This window comes from Diceros bicornis, chromosome 3 (genome assembly GCF_020826845.1).
Source record: "Diceros bicornis minor isolate mBicDic1 chromosome 3, mDicBic1.mat.cur, whole genome shotgun sequence".
Lineage (NCBI taxonomy): Eukaryota > Metazoa > Chordata > Mammalia > Perissodactyla > Rhinocerotidae > Diceros > Diceros bicornis.
The window spans coordinates 67,554,564-67,568,133 of NC_080742.1; positions in this window are offsets into that span (position 1 = coordinate 67,554,564).

The following is a 13,570-nucleotide window of genomic DNA, read 5'->3' on the forward strand; positions in this document are numbered from 1 at the left end:
TTAGCTTAGAAAAATAACTGTAGGGGTTAGGCTTTGAAATTTACCCTTACTAAGCATTACAAAGTGTTCTCAATATTTTTGCATGTTTTAATCCTTGTTTGTGAACCAGAGACAACATCTTTGTTTTACCTAAATTCAATTAAACCAGATCTATACAGCTGAAACCAACAGAGAAAATACAATATGGAACAAATCCTAACACACTTGTATGGTGGATTCCAGCAAAAAATAGGACTGGCGAGTGTGGAACAGCAAGAGAAATACAGAGCTACTTTAGAAAGCAAATTAAGCATATTGGTGAATACAACCTCAAATCCATAAAGAAATCCTCATATCTCCGCACTAGGTAAATCTGTATTGTCCAAGACAGTAGGCACTAGCTACATATGGCTATTTAAATTTAAATTAATCTTACATTAAATAAAATTGAAATTTAGTTCCTCAGTCTCACGAGCTACATGTCGAGTGCCGAGTGTTGGACAGTGTAGATATAGAATATTTCCGTCACCGCAGAAGCTCTACCAACAGTGCCACTATAAATCATTAAAATCCTATTTTAGTTTTTTGTTATAACTTGTAACAACAGATGTTTTTTAGCAAAAGAATAACCATACTCCTCCAATTAACAACTGTTTTATTTGCTACTTTATTGAGTGAACATATTCCAAGCTTCAAAATAGAGTTGGCATACATATGCATTGCTTTAAAAAGAGATCTCATAGGATGCTAGAGTTAGAGAGGACCTAGAGATAAACAAGATAGTCTATCACTCTCATTTTATCAATGAGGGCATTCAGACACACTCAAAGAGGAAAATAGTTTGCACAAGGTCACAAGAGCTAGTTGGCTCTGTGACTAGAACCCAGCCTCCTGACTTCAAGTCCTATTTTGCAATTTGAATACCAAAGAGTAAGTTATATCTAGCCTGAGGCTATACTGTAACCCGAATAAATAAATAAATAAATAAATAAATAAATAAATAAATAAATTTAATAATAAATGTATTAAATTTGTTATTAAATAAATAATTAAATAAATAAATTTATTAAATTTGTTATTAAATAAATAAATAAACCTGAAAAAAACAAAGTATATAGAAAAACTAAATGGAATGAAAAAAATAGAGATTCTCTTAATATACTTTGTGAAATATTTAGCAGTACTCAAAATTAAGTTTCAGATCTTTTGATATGAAAAGTTAAACCTGTTGAAGACAGAGTTTTTATGTATTTGATTAAAAAGTATCTATCTTCCCAAATTCGTTGCAAAATTATATTGCATGGTAAAGCAGCTTTGCTTAACTTTGTTGTCCCTGCGGACTGGAGCAATATAATCAGTCAGTCCCTACTTCTGATCTGTGTTCTAAGAAGAGAAAAATATTTACTTTTCGTAAGCCTAAATTGATTCTTTTTAATTATTTGGGAACATTTTTAATTGTTCTTCTCTGCATTTGATAAGAAACCAAAATATTCAATGGTTAACTGTAAAGAGACTTAAAGTGGCATTATACCTCATCTTAGGATGTGTGCTTAATATCTGAAAGATGACATAGCTCCACTGCAAATATAAAAGCCTTTCCTTTAGATAATTTAAGGGAAAAGACACAAATATAAGGCAAGAAATAGAGATTTAATCCCACCTGGCAAAAGACAATATAGCAGGTTGAAGACTAGGGAGACAAGGGAGGGATTTAGAAAGAGGAAGGAGAGTTCATGGCAGTGTAGATTAGGAGAGGGGTTCTAAGATGAGGGGCATGGGGCAGAAAAGGCTCTAAGTCCAAAAGGCAGCTCAAGGGCTGAGGGTCAGAGTGAAGAGGGAAGCTTGGCAAGAGAAGGGAACAGGAAGGAGTGTGGGTAGAGATAAGGGCTACAATCTAGCCAGCCATGACTCTGTTCCTCCCTCTGAAGATGAGAACTTGATATAAGGGAAATCAGGGGACAAAGTCAAGGGAAGAGGTGATAGCATTAGTAGACCTTGAAAGGAAAATGAATCCATTGTAATTCTGGAGAAAATGGGAAGGGTGAGATTAAAGAAATCAGAGTTCAGAGCACAAGAGAAATTCAGATGAAAATATTCAAACCAAAAAAACGTGCATATGATATTATTTTAGCATTTGAGAAAAAAAGGAATTCCACAAGCAATGATAAAGTCAATTTGACTTGATAAGTTTTGGAGCAGATCACGCCGCTCACGCTCCTATTTTCCTACTTATGGACACCCTGGAAACATCAGGGTCACCTCAAGCATATCATGCAAAATGCCAGACTTTTGTTCCAGCTGCCTGGACAGCCTACGTGATCCCCCTAGGGTCACTTTCAGGTACTGCGGGAAACAGGCCATGCAATTCACAACAGCAAGCGGATAAAGTTTTCCCTTGGGGAGCTACCGTTTTAATGCCCTGTCACCTTTCTTAGGAGCCCATCCAAAGGTCTGTTGATCATCTAAACCTTCCCTTCCCTAGCCCCAACCCTCCACACGTTACAACATTCCACCAAATCTTATTCCCTTAGGATATCAAGTTTCTAGTCTAACAAAGGAAAAAAAGGTAATATGCTAATGGAAAGGTTTGGGGTGCCTTTACAGCACGTAAACGTACGACTACACATAGGGTGGCCCTGCATTACAAGAGAAAACTCACAATTACTTCAAGAACATTTACAAAGCGAGGAAACTCACTATTTCCTACGAACATTGCTTCTTGTGTTTATAGGAATCAGATTTCCAATGTTCTCAGACTGATCCCTTTGGCATCGCATTTAAAAACAATCTCACACAACTGAGGGAAACCCTGCTGTTTTATGTCTGTGTTCCTAGATCTAGGAAAAGGAAAATAATGGTTAAAAGAATACAGTCATAGCATGAGCAGAAAGGATTATTTTTCCGGAGGTTTTAAATCCCATGGAGTTATAGGGTGCCACAGAGGTGACTTAGAGCCTTTTATGGAGGAAAAGGGAAGTTCAGTGGGCACGGCTTAGGGCCCCAATCCCCTAGCTTCATTCTTTTTTTTATTTGTTTTATACTCTGGAGTTCATATAAGATATATTTTGTAATGGTTCTACTGGTAAATGTTTAACAACCAGTTTTCCAGAGAGTATAAAAAGCCCTGATTTGCAGTGTTCGCCACTTTCCGTGGTGTAAGTACTCCCAGCATGGTCAATTTCAAGCTGCCAACATGAAGTCTCTGAATGCAAAGTTGGGAAGAAATACGCACAGTCAATTCTCACCAGCTAGCGAGAGCCGGTTCCAGCCGGTTCCAACTTCTGCATAGCTCATCAGTGGATGGACCAGAGCTGAACTCAGAACCACCACAGTAACATACAGTCCCACCACACATGTCAAATTACCAACAATCTTGAGCTAAATTATCCAGATCAATGTTTCAATCTCATATGCAAAAATTTGGGTCTGGACCTTCTTCATCACGATGGTTCAAAGGTATCACAGGTAACAAACAAATGTTCGATTAGACATGGAAATGTTAGAAGCACATATTCAGGATTTTCAGCTTCAACAGGAGCTTAGAGGTTATCAGTCCAACCATGCTTTCAATGCCTAAATCTCAACCATAATTAATCTTTCAACTTATGAGTAAATACCCCCAATGACAGAAAATTTACTACCTCTCAGATCACCCATTACATCTTTAGTTAGGAAACATCCTTTCTTCAAGTAGACCAAGTATCTATCACCTTGACGCTCTATCCATTGTTCATCATCGAACACAGGCAGCCAAGAAGAACAAGTCAAATTAAATTTCCACATTAACAGTCTCTCAGCTGGGATACTAACATGTCCATGAGTCTTCTCTTTCTAGTCCAAGCACCCCTAGTTTCCTTGACTGTTTTCATGACACCATTCAAGCCCTGTCACCACCCAAGTCACTCTCTTCTGAGCTTGCTTCAACTTGCTTGTCTCTCTGCTTCTCCAGACATGTAATGAGTACCACAGGCATCATGTGACCAATTCAGAGTAACTCAAGACCAATCCCTTCTATTTATCTACTTTCTAAATGGCTGCCACATTATCATCCTTTTGACACAAAACACTTTCTCATACATGCCATTGCTAAGTCATGTCTGCCTGAAACAATCCCCTTAGAGTCAGGTTCTTAAACCCAAGCACAGATTTTTACATTTATCACCATCTCCTTTAATCTTGTGAGATTTGGCTCATCACTCCTTCCTGTCAGTACCTTTTTGGTTCCTGCTTCCCTCATCCAATGTATCTCTATTTATTTTCCTGAGATCCAGGCAAAGGACAAAATCACATGGTACCACCAGAAACTTCTCTTCCAGGTGATATCAATCTATTAATCAATATCATTTGGGTATCTTTGTTCCAATTCCCTTTTGGAGAGTTAAAAATTACAGATCAACTTACTCCTCTTTGTAGATTCCTAAATGACCTTCAGCTGATCGTTATTACTAGCACATGAGAGATCCTGAACAATCCGCAAAGGGGATTAACCTCAAAGCATGTGCCCCTCAAATCAGCAGGACACTCTTCTTTCAGTCATAGTGTCAGAAAAAGAAAGGACTGGGGAGAGTGGACAGGTTTCCTGCTGCCTGGTCTCCACCTAACGTCGTGTGTGTGTGTGTGTGTGTGTGTGTGTGTGTGTGTGAATTGTTCTTCCTGATATGTAAGCTCTGTAATTATAAGAAGAAACTAGATAAAAGCCCCAGTATATGAAATCATCTCTTCATAATGCAAGGCAGTGTCTGTCATGCCAATGTCATTCTAACACCTTTCATGCACCACAACTTTTCATCTGAATACTTAGAAGACTCTTCTTTGAGGTTAACACCAAAATAAAAGACAGAGTAACTGCTAGAATAAGTCATGGATTGGCACTGTCTCGGGGGAGTCACATCTGGACAGGAGCTAGAACAAAGGCAGGAGGTTGAATTCCCATTAGTATCAATTACATGCTATATAACAAATCTAGTCCAATAATAGGGTGGTTATGAAAAGCTCTAAAACCACCCAAGGGTTTCAGATAGAGAATTCAAAAATATGAGTGGATTTTTTACCATATGAGGCACTGATTCTGGATTGGAGTTGCTCCTAGTTCAAGGGAACTCTTGAATGTGGAGATTGCGGACAGGTAAACTCTGAGGCTAGTCTGAGCCCTTAGGTTCAAGTGTTGATCATAGGGAGCCCTTCAGCTCCTGGTCACCCAATAAATACTAACTGTGGAATATGCTGAGAACTTGGGTGCTCCCTGTGGGGTACCTAATTGTTTTCCTATCCCTGAAGGTAATAATACTTTGCCATCTAAGTGGAAAAAAAAACTTAAGCTTAACCCTGTGCCTATCTAGTTCCTCTAAGGTGCAAGTCAGTCAAATGATGACCATAAAGGCTGAGTGGCCCTCAAATGGACACATTCCAAAATTTACAGGAGGTGACCTTGTTCCTGGATAAAGGAAGGAAGTGAGTACGGCCCCTTGGGTGTTCAGTCAGGGAGATTTGGGGAAATTCAGTCTCGGAAACAGGGGTGGTCCCAAAGAAATGCTTGTCAAGGCCAGTGTCAATCAGAAAAGGCAGAGAGGAACACATTTGAAATTCCCCGGGAAGTTGGAACTACAAAATGGCCATGGATTTTTGTTGAGTGTGTAGTAAAGGGGAGATAAGAGAAAGACTTAGAAAAGGAATGGAAATATTTTATTCAGTTTTCATAACTTTATTTTAATTTTACTGAACTTGTGAAATAATTATTTTTAAACCATTTTACTAATGGCTTACCAAATCTCAGAAAGTTAAAAGACTGGCCCAAGATCACAACCAGCAAATAAAGGAGTCAGAATTTAAACATCAGGTCTGTCTGACCCCAAAATCCATGCTTTCCCCCTGTAAGAAAGAAGAAAGAGATGAGAGAAGAAGAATGAGAAGGAAACGTAATGTTAATTGAGTTCCTAATATAGGCCAAGTACTAGGCTTAGCACTTTACATATATATTTATTTTTATTATGTAAACTTTACAACAGATACAGTTGGTATTTTGTTCTGCTTTACATCTGTAACTGTGGTTTCTTGTGTCAATTTGAGAGTCCCACAGCACATTAACCCCCACCTGTCACTTTTTACTCACCCCCAGACTCTCTTCCCTGATACGCTCAAGGTTTTCAGCCAGTATGTAAAGTATTCAAAGGCCCAGACCTATGGATTTCTTTGGAGTTGCAACTCAAGAGAGCCATTTTAAGGCTGAGGAATCTCATAATTGACACCAGAAGCTCTAGAGTAAACCAGTGCTCCTGGTGCTGCCATAAACATGAGAGGCCACTGAACAACCAAAGTGGGCAGCCAGAAGAGCTTCTCCTGTTTTGTCCATGGCTGTATTTCTGCCACCACCATGTTCCACATTCCCGAGCTACATCAAGGAAGAGGAGAAAATATCTGTCCAATTCTCTCCTGGTGCAAAGTTCAGCCACAGGGATACCAAGCCAAAGTAGCCCAGGCTCAACCTTGCAGCCCTTTCCAGTGGTTCACATACAAATCTCACCACAGCAAAAACAAGCTCCCCTTTGCTTCCTCCAATCAGTGACTGTGACCAGTCCTGTGGTCCTCTCTTTCTACACCTGTCATTATTTTATTCTGGGAGTCATATCTCCCAGAGACCTTGCTAAAGGCAACACTGGTCCACTCTGATAGGTTTGCTGACTTGAATCATAGAAACATCAGAATTGGGACACAGTGAGTAATCTCGGCCCCTTCCCTCCCAGAAGTCTTCTGGGTTCCTTATGTAAAATTACAAAATTACTTACTCTATTCCCAAAGAGTTAATTATTCCTCTCATAGGGGAAGAAAAAGAAGTTTACCTTCCATTTTGCTAGACTCTCCCTATGCAGATGATGAAACTGAAGCTCAGAGAAGTTATAAAATAACAAAGAAAGAAGAGGAGAAGCACAAAAGAGAAAACATACCCAAGTTCTTTCAGCTAATTAGTGGGACAGCAGATTCAAATCCATGTCTTATTCCACGATGCAATGTGCCTCAAAGAAAACCATTCTCTGAGATTCATAATGTGGAACATGCATTCTTGGGGTGCTCCCCCTGGGAACCCAGCTGCCATACTGTGAGAAGCCCGGGCTGCATGGAGAGGGTACAGGTAGGCGCTGTAGCCCACGGTCCCAGCTGAGCCCAGCCTCCCAGTCATCCCTGCCTGGATGCCCGGCATGAATCCTCCACATGATTCCAGCCCCCACCATTCCAGTCACCCTCAGCCATTTGAGTCTTCCCAGCAGAGGTCCTAGACACCAAACAACAGAGAAGCCATCTCTGCTTGTGCCCTATCTGAATCCCTGACCACAGAATCAGTGAGCACAATAAGATGGTTGCTGCTTCACCCCTCCAAAGCTGGGTGTGACCTGTTTCCAGGAATAGATGACCTGGGGAAATTCATCAGGAGGGCTAGGAGATCAAACACCCTGGAAAGCAGTTTTTGGTTATCCTGGACAAAAAGTATGAAAATGCTAGAAAGTGCATTCTGTCACATAAGTCATCCAAGCACAAGTCTCTCATATTATAATTTTTGGCTGAGGGACTCAATATACACATTACTAGGTTATCGTTAACTGAGTATTGTTCGTGCTGGGCCAGGAAAACTTTTATGGGCAACAGTGGAACATTTGGATGTGGAATTCTCTGCCATGGAAAATATAAAAAACATTCTTTAGCAAAAAACACTGATCATCTGGAAAAAGCTTTATCAGTATCTTACTGATGCTTTTCATTTTCTTATGAGGCGAAAACAGTTTTCTCCTAGGTCTAGGTTACATTTGGAACTTTTAATAAATAGTCTCCATTATGCAGATAACAGCACAAGAGACGAGAAACTCTCCAAATTGTGGAAAAGATTAGATAAGTCTATGAAGTGTGAGACAAAGATTCATAAATATGAGACTGACTTTCAGATTTCCTGTTTCTTTAACATATATGGTGTCATATATCATATATGTGTTATGTGTGTGTGTGAATTTATGGCTATGAAACAAAATAAACTTCTATTAAATTTCTTGGTTCTGTGGAACTAAAACATACGAATAAAATTTTTGATATCCCTATATTCATCTTTTTTTTTTCCACAGGGAAAGATTCACCCTGAGCTAACGTCTGTTGCCCATCTTCCTCTTTTTTTTTTCCATCATTTTTTCCTATCATAGTAGCAAGCAGTTAAAGTCAAGCAGGACATATAACCTTATATATGTATTTATAGACTTGTAACCATATACATTTACTTATAGTCTATCTTCGTTCCTTCGGGCTGCTGTAATAATACCATAGATGGGGTAGCTTAGAACAACAGAAATTTATTTCTCACAGTTCTGGAGATTGGGAAGTCCAAGATGGAGGCACCAGTAGGTTTGATGTCTGGTGAGAGCCTACTTCCTTGGTTCATAGAAGGTCATCTTTTCATCATGTCCTGACATGGTAGAAGTGGCAAGGGAGCTCTCATAAGCGCTCCACTCTCATGACCTAATCACATTCCCCAAAGCCCTCACCTCCAAATACTCTCACACTGGCGTTTACGTTTCATCATATACATTTCAAGAGGACACAAAATTCAGTCTATAGCATAGGCTGTCTACTGTCCACAGTCAAACATTTATCTACGTATTTACTTATTGGGAAAATACATATTGAACACCAACTATATGTCAGACATGGTTCTAAATACTGGAAATAACAGGGGTGGACAAAAGAGAAAAATATCTCTCCCTTCATGAAGCTTACCTTCTGGTGGGGGGAGCAGAGATAAATGATAAACAATGAAATAAATAATATCTCCGGGCTCGGAGGATTCAAAGAAAAACCAGATTAGATACAAAGAACTTTTGAAACGTGGAGTCACACAGCAAAGAAACGAAGTAGACGTTTGTTCTTCAGCTGTTCAGAATATCACTTGCCTTGCCCTGAGCATCTTGGTCTCCCTTTAAGGGAAACCCCCAGCCAGAAGTACTGCCACCCTCTCACTTTGGAAACCAAGGGGCGAGAGACTGTTTCTCCTCACCCTGCTGTAGCAGGGTGGGCATAGGACTGAGATGTGGTCAATCAGGACTTTGATCTTGACTGACAGATTCCTCACAGGTCTCAATGGTGGCAGGCTAACCAGACCACACCTGCAAAGAGGAACTTTCATGTGTGATGGTTAATTTTATGTGTTAACTTGGCTAGACCATAGAAGCCAGATAGTGGGTCAAACATTATTCTAGATGTTTCTGTGAAGGTATTTTTTAGATAAGACTAACATTTAAACTGGTAGACTTTGAGGAAAGCAAGTTACTGTCCACAATGCGGGTGGGCCTTATCCAATCAGTGGAAGAACTTAATAGAAAAAAGACTGATCTCCCCCCAGGAAGAAGGAATTCTGCCAGCAGACTTCCTTGGGCTTCACGCTGCAACATTAACTCTTCCCTAGGTCTCAGGCCGGCCAGCTTACTCTGCAGATTTTGTATCTGCCAGTTTCCACAATCATGTGAGTTAATCCCTTAAAATAAATCTCTTGGTTAGGTAGATAGATAGATAAGGATAGAGATGTCTCTCTCTCTCTCTCTCTCTCTCTATATATATATATATATATGTAACTATATAGAGGTATATAAACACACCACAGATATGTATAGATATATATAAATACACCACATGCTGTGTATATGCACACATACACACACACACACACACATGCACACATACCTATATACCCTATTGGTCCTGTTTCTCTGGAGAACCCTGATTAATACACTATGGTTTTTACAACCTCCGAATTTCCTCGCTTCTTCCTCTTCCAAGCCTCGACATTTAGTCCTGTGTTATTCTGCAAGTTGACACCTCCACACCTCCAATACTGACATAATGATGGTTCCAATTAAAGAAAAATGTTATAGATCAATCACACAGACTGGCATCATAAAAATACAACTTAAATTTTACAACACCCACCCTTCCCAACTCATACATCAGTCCAGTGAACATCCTTCTGCCCATGGTAGACAGAGGAGCCTGCAACCATGCACCTTGGGTAATACAGGAAAATCTTTTTCTTAATATCTTTGCTTTTTCTTCCCTGAAGCTTTTCCCAGGCTCCTCCTGCCTCCAGTAAACCACATACCTGCTCAGAACATTTTTGGCATCCTCACAGTAATTCTGGGTTGATTTACGTGTTGTGATTAAAGCGTTCCTTGTCTCCCAAGCTAGGTCCTCCAGAGCAGAGATGATGCTTTCACTCCCTCATGCCACCCACGGCGACCCTTCAGGGCCCTGCCTGTGAAGGTTGCTCAGTGATGGTCTCCTGAGGTGGTGGAGGTGCCTCAATGAAAGAGCAACTTGCAGCTTGAGAATTATGTTACCTGTGGTGGTAGTGACTGCTTTGATTTATAGAACATCTTTCTCCCAGTGAATTCCAAACATCCGAGCGCATTATTTCACTCATGCAAGACAATTTTGGCAATTACTTATGAATAGAAGTCCAGAAAAGACAAAATATTGCGGTGATTCTTCCATGGACAGGATCAGTTAAAGGTAATCGGAGAAAAAGGCTGCAATTGTCCTTATTTTCAGTAAGCTGTGTTTTTCTGACGCTAGTCTGTGTGATCTATAGCCTCGTTCTTTAATTGGGACTATCATTTTGTCAATATCTGAGGCGAAGATAAAAAGGAAACTGGAATGTCTGCCCACATATCCCTGGCTGACTGGGAGAAAATAGAGAGACAGGAAAGAGCACAGAAAGTGGAAGGGGCAATCGAAGCTATTCTTATCCAATCAGGTCGGGAGAGAGACAGAACCAAACCAGCCAGAGATTGAGAGCATCATTTCTCTCACTCCATGTATTGCTGAGGATTAAAGAAATCAGGCAAAGCATTGAGGTGAGTGGTAAAGGTTTATAGGCTGAACACAGCTAAGATGTGATATTTAGCACATTACTAATGAAGACCTCTTAACCAGAATGGTAGTTTTAAAGCATTTCTAACCAGGCAAAAATGCTTCCAACACAGCCCGCCTTTTCAATACTTCCCATGATCGTCAAGTTAAGTTTAATAGTCACAAAACAAGAGGCTGCAGATATGAGTCTCTCTCTTGCTTGAATTTGTATTTTTTGAAGTTTCAGAAGCTGGTAAGGGAAGTAGCAACAAAACGGGAAACAAAGCTAAGAGACTTCAACTCAAATTCTTAAATGTCAATTGCTCTCTGCTGTTGGCACCCAATCCAAATTTTACTTAATAAATTATTAATTGTATGGCCAGAAAGATAAAAGGATCAAGTTCGTGAAAATTGCTAGGCCAGCACCTAAGTAATAGCAGTATGATGGTCCTATGTGGACTCAAAAAAGGAAAATTAAGCCCCCATTGTTTTAAACTCTCTTCTTTGAATTTATTACAGAGACCATTAACTGCCAAGCTCAGATGCAAAAGGCAATGAGACAATAAAGGTAAAATTTAAGGCAGCTGAAAGGGAACTTGGCTTCCAGCGTACCTTTCCCATTAAATTACCATCAGCACAGACTCATTTTCACCACAGTCCAAGTTACCGGCTTTTAGCATGAGACTCTAATAGGCAATGCAGGAAAATTCTTGTTCCACTACAGAGCCCCCCGCACAGTTATTACGCAACTTCAACGCCTTGTACACACGGAGAGCAGCCATAAAACCTCCTCATGAACAGCTCTCTGCATGTGGTGCCTAATAAGTGCTATAATGTGAGTTTCTGTAGCTGCTTAGAACATGGCCAAAATGATGCCCTCAATTGAAATCCACCTCTTAAAAGTGCCACTTCCAATTCTTATCCAGGCAGTAGAGTTCATACCTGGGCTTCAGATATGTAAGGGCCACTGGGGCCTTGCACAAGTCACTTCACCTCTTGAGCTTCAGTGTTCTCACGTGAAAAATGAAGATGATGGTGATAATAATAATAACAATAAAAAAGATAATAATGTCCAACACCTGTAGAGTCATCACTATCTGCCAGGCACTGTTCTGAGCAATAGCTCATTAATACTCAGAACAACCCTATGAGGCAGGTACTGGCATCAACCCCCAGCTCCAGCCCCACCCCACCCACCCACCCTTGGCCTTAGGTCTCAGGCCAACTTAACCTCACCTCTTATAAATACATGGAGCTGATCTCAAGTGGTGCCAGCTAAGGGAATAGGCCTTAAAATCTAAGATAGAAAATAACACCAGGACTCTACAAGAAGGATGCATGTCTGTGGTATAATAAAAAACATATAATTTGGTCTTTGCCCCTGGTTTCTGGCACAGAGTTCCTAAAGCCTTTGGAATTTCCTGAGTGATAGGAGTGTCTTTGGGAATTCATAGTCAGCCCCTTTCTACCATACCTGAGTTGGTAATGAGGTGACTCAGAGTGGGGCCCTTAGATAGCTTCCAGACGAGAGCTACTCACCAGAAAGTCTGAGCACATGATTAGAGAGTGGGAAATTTCAGCCCCACCCCTCAACCTCTGGAGAAAGGACTGGGGGCTAGATATTGAGTTCAATCACCAATGGCCAATGATTTAATCAATCATGTTTACGCAATGAAACTTCGATAAAAACTCTTGAACAGTGAGATTTGGGGAGCTTCCTGATTGGTGAACACATGGACATCCTGGGACGGTGACATACCCAGAGAGGGTGTGGAAGCTCTGTACCACCCACCTCCATACCTTGCCCTATGGATCTCTTCCATTTGACTGTTCCTGAGTTGTATCTTTGAGAATAAAACTGTAATTTGTAAGTATAGCACTTTCCTGAGTTCCATGAGTAGTTCTAGCAAACTATTGAACCTGAGGGGGAATTGTGGGAACTTCTCAATTTGTAGTTGACCAGACAGAAATGTGGGCAGCCTGGGGACCCTATCTGCCACTGGTGTCTGAAGTGAGGGCAGTCTTGTGGGACTGAGCCCTTAACTTGTGGGGTCTGCACTAACTCCAGGTAGTTAGTGTCAGAATTGAATTGAATTCTAGGACACTCAGTTGGTGTCAGAGAATTAGAGAATTGGTCATTGTTGGACAATAACAAAGAATATCCTCAATGGCTAATTAACTAGCTAAATCAAGCTCAGTGGCAGAGATGGATAACTCTAAAATGGAGTGGTATAATTTGCTCTGTGACTTGTGAAGTAACCTGTATTTCTAGTAATTAGGAAAAAAAACCCACAGAAAATTCTTTCTTATGACATAATATAGGAATTTCCCCAATCTTGCTTATCGAGGTCATCTGACCCTATTTTGAATGAGAAGATACATCACTTATTATAAAAGCCATATTTGAAATTTTCCATGAGGAGTCTACATCTTTTGAAAAAAGTTCATTTAAAGACTCTTTCCCCAGAAGAAAATAGATGCATATATATTTGGGGCAGGGGGGCATAATAAAATAGTTTATGTAATCATAAAAATTATTACAATATTTCTTTTTAAAGTGTTCTGTCTACCCACTTATTGTCCTATAGCCCACTGCAATATTTAGCACTTCAAATGTCTAGTGAAAAATAAAGAATACTTGACCTTAAGTCACTATTTCTATAGTCTAAAATACTTTGGTAAAAGTGGGAAATAGATGAAGAAATGGAGAACAGAA